The sequence below is a fragment of the Prosopis cineraria genome, unplaced genomic scaffold (assembly GCF_029017545.1).
Source record: "Prosopis cineraria cultivar Desert tree isolate PC_DT_omini unplaced genomic scaffold, ASM2901754v1 PC11, whole genome shotgun sequence".
NCBI lineage: Eukaryota > Viridiplantae > Streptophyta > Magnoliopsida > Fabales > Fabaceae > Prosopis > Prosopis cineraria.
The window spans coordinates 27,073,083-27,080,800 of NW_026555342.1; the positions used below are offsets into that span (position 1 = coordinate 27,073,083).

A 7,718-nucleotide genomic window follows, 5' to 3' on the forward strand; every position below is an offset into this window, starting at 1 on the left:
TTTTTCCCAACTTACAGCGGATTGAAGTCACCAAGGCTGAAAAGTTGAAAAATGTGTTTGGAAAATGCCATTCCAGTCAGAAGCATAATGTTCATGTGGACCTTAATCTCTCAGCTCTGAAGGAACTCTACCTTGATGATGTCCCAAACATGGTTAGTGTTTGTCTGAAAACTATTATGTGTAAGCATTATCTCTACAAGATATTAGATTGGAAAAATGTCCACAACTTCCCTAAAAACTATTATAGATCTATCGGTTGATGTGCGAAAAAGACAAGAAGATCTCTCGAAGAGAATGGTAAGCATCTTTCCAACTTGTTTTTCTAGCCTAAGATGTATTTCTTCAAAACAATCCTAAATGCTAATATATCTTATGACACGTGATTTAGATTTCCATGTGCAATTTCAAGCACAAATATCAATGTAGATAAAATTTATTATGTTTTGGCCAACTTAATCTAGGTAGTAGGGGCCTTTGTCTCTTAAACTAATGTTTGAGAGTTTGATTTCCAACTCCTGAGCACAAAGAAAGCCTAATTAGAAGGGATATGTCTTTTGTCCTCCATACTCTGATGGAGTTTAGTTTCTACTATTGATGTGGAATAATCCTAGTATTACCAAAACAAAATTGTGATTTTGTATAGATTTCTGCTTCTCATAGTTTATACTTGTGCGTGCATGGATGTGTGTGATTTTTCTTCTCATATTTTGCATGTGTGACTCTGCAAACATAGGCCCGGTGTTGATAGCTTGCAAGTTAGTTTTACACATCGGACAAAAACTTTTATAGATTTTTGAGCATGAAATTTTGCTTCATATGTTTCATTTACATTTTTAAGCTGAACACTTGTCATTTATTGGAGTATTTAAAATGCTGAAAACTTATGACATGTTTCTTGGTAATTTAGGCATCAAAGGCAAAGTCTATTCTGAGTACAGCTCATGAGTATTTCACACCATCTTCATATCAATGCAGTTTGAGAGATTGAGATAACTGGATTTTCTGACTTAACATCACTGTTTACCCTATCTATGGCCTTTTCACTGAGATTGTTGGAAGGATTGGAAGTCAAGGAGTGCCATGCATTGGAGCACATAGTAACAGACAAGGGGCATGGTCATGATCATATAAGTGTCAGCTCCATCTTTCCCAAAGTACAGCGTGTTGAAGTTGTTAGTTGTAGCCATTTAGAATATATATTTCCAGCTTTTTATTCAAAAGACTTTCAGCATTTGGAATCTGTGGACATAAGGAAGGCTGAAAGGTTGGAATATGTGTTCGGAAGATGTCATGCTGATCAGAATCATAGTGATCAGATTGAACTTAATTTCCCAGCTTTGAAATATCTATACCTTATTGATGTACCCGATATGGTTCATATAGGCACTGAAAACTATCATGTAAAAGCATTATATGTAGAAGAAATTAGTTTGGAAGGATGTCCACAACTTCCCATACAAACTATTATAAATTTCTTGGTTGGTGGACATAATAGACAAGATTTCTCAAGGAGAAAGGTGAACCCTCCAACTTATTTTTCTATTTTATATTTGATTCATCACTTGAAAGGAATCTTCAGTACTAACATATCTCAGTCATATTAATTACAGGCATCATCTCTCAAGGAGAAAGATAAGCTCTTTCAGACTCGCAAGAGTTGTCTGATTTTAGGGATACAAGCGTGGGGCCTAGAATTATTTGAGCTTTTGCAATCTCTCCATGCTAAAAATCATAGGATGTAAACAATTGAAATTTATATTATCTGCATCTACCTCAAGAAGCATACCAAAGTTGAGAAGCTTATTCGTATCAAAGTGCGAAGAGCTAGTGAGCATCATTGATGATGAAGAGAATGAGGCAAGGAGATAATCTTTCCCAGAGCTACGTAGAATCAAAGTGAAGCATTGTCAGAACTTGAAATGTCTATTCTCTCTCTCCAAATGTGGCAAGCTTCCACAGCTCATGTTCTTGATTATAGAAGATGTCCCTGAGCTTGGGCAAGTATTTGGATGGGAGCAGGGCATGCCGCGAGAGCTGGTCATGAATGATGTGCTTCCAAGACTATATGCATTGCGACTGATAAATCTACCTACTCTTCATACTATTTGTCAAGGAATTGATTTTCAAACTGAAAATCCGTCTTGTGCATCATTGTCCCAATATTACTCTAACTCCAGCTAATGCCAGCTCCCGTGAATGTAAGTATTAACATGCACACGCTCGTGCGCACAATTAATCACAACTGCTAACTGCTATCATTTGTTCTCATAATAATGAAATTATTTTATTTGGGCAGTATTTGATGTTCATAGATCATTACGAAATGATCAGATGAACTCTATCGATGATGACTGCTCCTTCACGTTTCAGATTTTCCGCTGGGCTATCAAGGTCAGTACCAAACTTAATAAAATAGCATAATTGGATGGAAGTGAAAATAAACAAGGCCACAAGGAACCAACAAATGATAATTTTTACACCAAACTTTAATAAAATATATTAAGTTGAACAATATATATATAAAAAAAAATGTGCCTTGCTTCTAATTTTGGTATAAATAAATGGATCAACTACCCTTCCCATCTTTGATCAAGTGACTTGAACTTTTTATTTTCTTGATATCTTTGTTTAGAGAGAAGATGAAGAATCAAAGGAAGCTCTTGAGAGAGGCAAGGCAACATCAGAACATGACAATAGTCCTTTGGAACAAGCAAATGTATTTACACTGTACTTTTTTGTCTTCATTATTGTCTTCTACCACTGTTCCAAATTTTAGAATGATGTCAATACTTGTAGAAACTTTTTTGGTGGGCTAAGATTTATAAAGTTTATTAGATTTCAAGTCATTTTAACTCTTTTTATATGTTTTGTGATTGTTTAGAGTAAAGAGGCATCCAAGGGGGTTGCTGAAAATGACTCCACAATATTGTCACACCCCGGTATTAAAGGTGCGACCGGCACAGAATATAAGATACACTTGCATTCCATAAACCTTAATTAACTAAATATAAAAGTAAAATATCGATAAATAAACCCTACTAGTTTAAAAGTCTCTTAATATATACATAATTATAAAGTTGGTGAAACTTTAAACATTCTATAAAAATTTCGACAGGACCCTCCTGTAGCTACGACCTGCCAAAATTTCTACAGGAGCAAAACCTGTCAGCCAAACCAAAAAGGAGCTTAACTCCACACCAATATATTTCACAACAACAAAATAAGATTAGGACCTAACTACGGTATACATGGAGCGCTAAATTTATAATTTTAACATAATATATAATTGCATCAAAATGAATTGTCAAAGATTGCTCCCACTATCCAAAAAGCAATACTACCCCTCAATGATCGGCAAAAGGTGTAGGGTCAGCTACAATATCTGAGATCAAAGAAATTTCCGGTGAGTAGCGTTCCAATCAAGTTTGTAAATTATAAATAACTAAATAAATAAAAATGTGAAAATAGTAACTAATAATTTAATTTAAACAAATCAAGGAAATAATAAAACACTTGCCTTAATTAATAATAAATGAAGAGTTTGCTTAATGGTATAATCGTAGAACGACCAACAATATTAGAACCAAATAAGTTTATAAAAATTTTATAATATATATAAAATTTCGAGTAATGGTGCAATTTTAAAAATGCCTTCACAGAAATTAATATAAAAACAACAAGTTTTAAGTCCAATCTAGGAGGGCTTTATCAGAATGAATAACAGGCGTGGACACACAATCCACGAGGGTAAGTAACATATCCGGCGTGGCAAGAAGCCACGAAAAACAGGCGCAAGCATAAAGCTCACGAATAACAAGCGTGGATTATATCCACGAAACTACATCCTCCATTCCACGTGTTTTGGCCGGCACACGGGGCTAGCATCTCCAATGCACCTTGCTAGCTCGGTGTACCATGGCGCACTAAGGGCTAACAGAACTGCTGTTAGCATCCAGCGTTCTGAATTCAGTCCCCCTAATTAAAAATTAAGCATGCATGGAGCAAGAATAAAATTTTCAAAATTTTTCACTTTCCAATAAGCTATTCAACAATCATTTTCCATTTCTTATGTTCATCTTCCTATCCTCCATGCACGAATTGTCATAATAAAAATTTTCATATCAAACATAGAATTTATTAAGTTACTTTTGAGACGTAATACCATTTGTCATATATCAACTTCAATCATTACTTGGCAATAACATAAATCATGGGCAAAATCAAGAAATCATCATTTATAAATCAATTATTATAAAAATAGAATTTGCATGAATATTTATACTACCTATGAAAGAATAATATTAAAATTTAAATAAAAGAATTTTATAAACATTTTGCTAGAAATTTATTCGGAACGCTACCCACTCACCTAAGGGTTTTTAATAATCTTATAGTTAGACTCCTTCAATTTTACGCTTACTTCAGTGATGCCCCAAATTAACCTAGCATTTAAACCAGTAACTCTTATGTCATTATGATTTTCCTTCTTAATATAAGCAGGTGAACTAATATTCAAGCTTTTCAACAATTCTTTAAATTTCTTGTTAACCCCTTAAACTCTCCATAAATCCTTCAATAAATTCCATCAAGTAATCAACAACACTTGGAAGCATTCAACCCTGATCATTAACACACTCTTAATCCAAGCTAAACAAAATTTTAATTATTATGTAGCCTAGCAATTTCCCTTTAGGTGCTGTACAATTTCCATGGGTAGATCAACTTCATAATTCATATGAAGACATATACTTCCTCAAGCATTATAAGCACATTTACAAATAACTAAATTATGCACCCAGCATCCAAGCTTCCAACTTCTTCAAATGTTTAATTCTACAATCAAGATTCAGCTCATCATTAAAATGAAGAAACACCCAGCATAAACCAAACAACACCTCAATTTCGTCAAAATCATGATAGCAACAATGAAGAGCAAAGACATATCTTTCGGCTAGGGGAGGAAGAGAAAATGATTTGGTGTAACTGTTGAAATCAAAGAAGGAGAAGAAAGTACCGACGATTTACCTTCACCCAAAGTGCAGTAGTGACAGTTATAATCAGCACATGGTCGACACCAAGAAGGAAAGGAAAAGCTTCAATGTGCCGCACGAACAAGAGGGAAAAACATCAGAAATCATTGGCTAGCAAAAGAAAGAAATTAAGCTTATCAAACACACATAGGCATGTCCTATAACTGAAGAGGAAAGGAAATTAAAGCTCACACACACCAACGATACAGCAGAGAAGATTAGGACGAAACAGGGGCGATGGCAAGGAGAGGATTTGGTGACAGCAACACTCCCAGCGGCGGGACGTGACGGCGAGGAAGAGACATAGCTGATGGTGAGCAAAGAAAATCAACCCCAAAGAACAGAAAGGCAGCGCGACAGGGAAGAGGAGAAGGAACAGAAGAACGATGCTCTCTCTCTCGCCATCTCTCCCCTCGGCGTCTGAATGAAGAATCAGGAAGAAGAGAATAAATATAAAACTTCTTGAAAAAATTACAAGTAATGACCCAATATTTTATTCATTATTCTCTTTTTTTTTTTTTTTATAACAAGGAGCAAGGGCACTTTAGTAATCTCTCCATATAAAACAAAATAAAATTAACCTTTGCATTAAGTAAAATTTGAACTTTAAACCTTCAAGTAAGCATCTAGTATAGAGTCTACTAGGCTAATACTCCTATTAGTCATAAGATTAAAATAAATAAAAAAATATCAATTAGAAAAAAATTATTTAATTTAAAATTTAGGATCATTACAAATACACAAACAAAACAGTAGTGCATCAAATTTGGCTGAGGTACATTATGCTTCATTGTAACAAACCGGTCTCATAAACCAACAAATGGTTCCTTTCTTAATAAATGTATGATGCGCTTGTTAATGAATTGAATTGTTTAGCATCTCATTCCTCAACAAATACTTTTTAAATAGTGCAATGACAACATCTTCATCTGATCAAAATACTGTGAGGGTCATTCCTCAACAGATACTCTCACTTATATTTTCGTTGAGCTTCTGTAAACTATTTAGTAATGTGGAAGAGGTTCTATCATTAGCAGGAAGAGGACTTTATTTCCATTCTTTGATTCCTATATTTTATAATGACTCCAACTCTTTTATTTTCCTTTTTGTTGAGTGAATAGCCATTTTGCTTCTTTATATCTACTATTATTGTTCAGATTGAAGAAAAAGGATCACAAGAGGTTATTGGAAAAGACTTGACAATGCCAAATCAGAGCAACAGTTCACCGAATTTGGCAAATGTACGTATATTATACTTTACTATATAATCAATTAGACTTGTAAGAAACCAACTAACGGTTTCTCTTTTACCTTATTGTCCTATTCATTTGTTCCAAATGAATCAATTTTTTTTTAAATTTTGTGCCCTAAGATTTATTATGGTTACTAATAACTTGAAAACTCAATTTAGCTTTTATATATATATATATATATATATATATTTTGTTGTTGTAGAAATTGAAGAAACATCAAAGGACATTGCTGAAGAAGACTCCAAAACAAACAAACAGAATGGTAATTTTCCAAATTTGAGAATGGTATGTAAATTATGCCTTTCAATAATAACACAAACTCAAATGACCAAATAGTTTCTCCTTTAATTAATAAATGATAATATTGTTCTTGATTAATTTAACTTCTTCAGCAACATATTCATGTTTTCTGGGCTGTGCAGAATATAAAAGCATCAACAAATAACAAAATTGTTGTAGAGCTTTCTAATGCAAATACAACTCCATTGAATTTAGATATGGTAAGGGTCAATCATCAACAAATACTTTATTTTTTCTTTAGGCTAGGATTATTTCTCAACAAATACTTTCATTAGTATATTTATTGAGCTTAAACATCTCAATAATGATTTTGTTTTATATATAAGAATGGGTAGGAGCTTTTGATGCACTTGATTATCAAAGTTGATGCTAACGATAAGCAAATTAAAACATAGTTGAAAGTGCTCCAAAAAATTCTGGATCAATTTTTTTTTAATTATTCTCAAGCACTTTTGTAAGAAAGCGCTTTGGAAGGTGAATCATATTGGAGGGCTTATTTTTATAAGTGCTCCGATATGTTCTACGTCAATTTTTTGGAGTGTTTTGCATGTAAGCACTCCTATATGAGCACTCTGATAAGCCTTCTTTGTAGTAGTGTTAAAAAACCAGCAAATGTTTCTCTCCATAAAGATACTAAAAATTTAGTGTACCAAAAAGCAGCAGCAAATGAACTTGTTAGATAAGTTCCTATATTTTCATATACCTGCAATGACAAGTCTATAATCCAATTTACATAATTTAAGAGCAAATCCCTGAAAAACACCTTCACTTTGTACGCTTGTTGAGATCCTTTCAATAAAGTTATATAGGAATTTGTAGGAGCTTCTAACGCATCACTTGGTTCTATATTACAACTTTAGCTACTAATTAAGAATATCACTTCCAAAGAGATGGCCTGAAATTAACTGCAAACTAATTTACTTACCTGTGCTATGCTACAGATTGCTAAGGAAACAATGGAGCCAGTTGTTGAAGAAGGTTCTAAATCAGATGAAGTTATCCAAGCAAATCAAATCATGGATTCACAATTAAGCAATGCATTACCAGCATCTAATATTTCGTCAAAAAATAAGTCTCCACATGTGAGAATATTGTCCTTTCTAATATGGGTTTAATTTACATGCTAAATGACATA

The 7,718-nt window shown here is 33.5% G+C and overlaps 1 long non-coding RNA gene across 1 annotated transcript; it reads right to left on the reverse strand.

The window, feature by feature from the left end:
- Window positions 1-3,069: 3,069 nt before the first annotated feature.
- On the reverse strand, window positions 3,070-5,449 carry LOC129285187 (uncharacterized). The gene is made up of 3 exons (XR_008587099.1): window positions 5,229-5,449; window positions 5,026-5,141; window positions 3,070-3,382 (listed from the first exon to the last, which is right to left on the reverse strand). It is a non-coding gene; the product is annotated as an uncharacterized LOC129285187 (long non-coding RNA).
- Window positions 5,450-7,718: the final 2,269 nt, after the last annotated feature.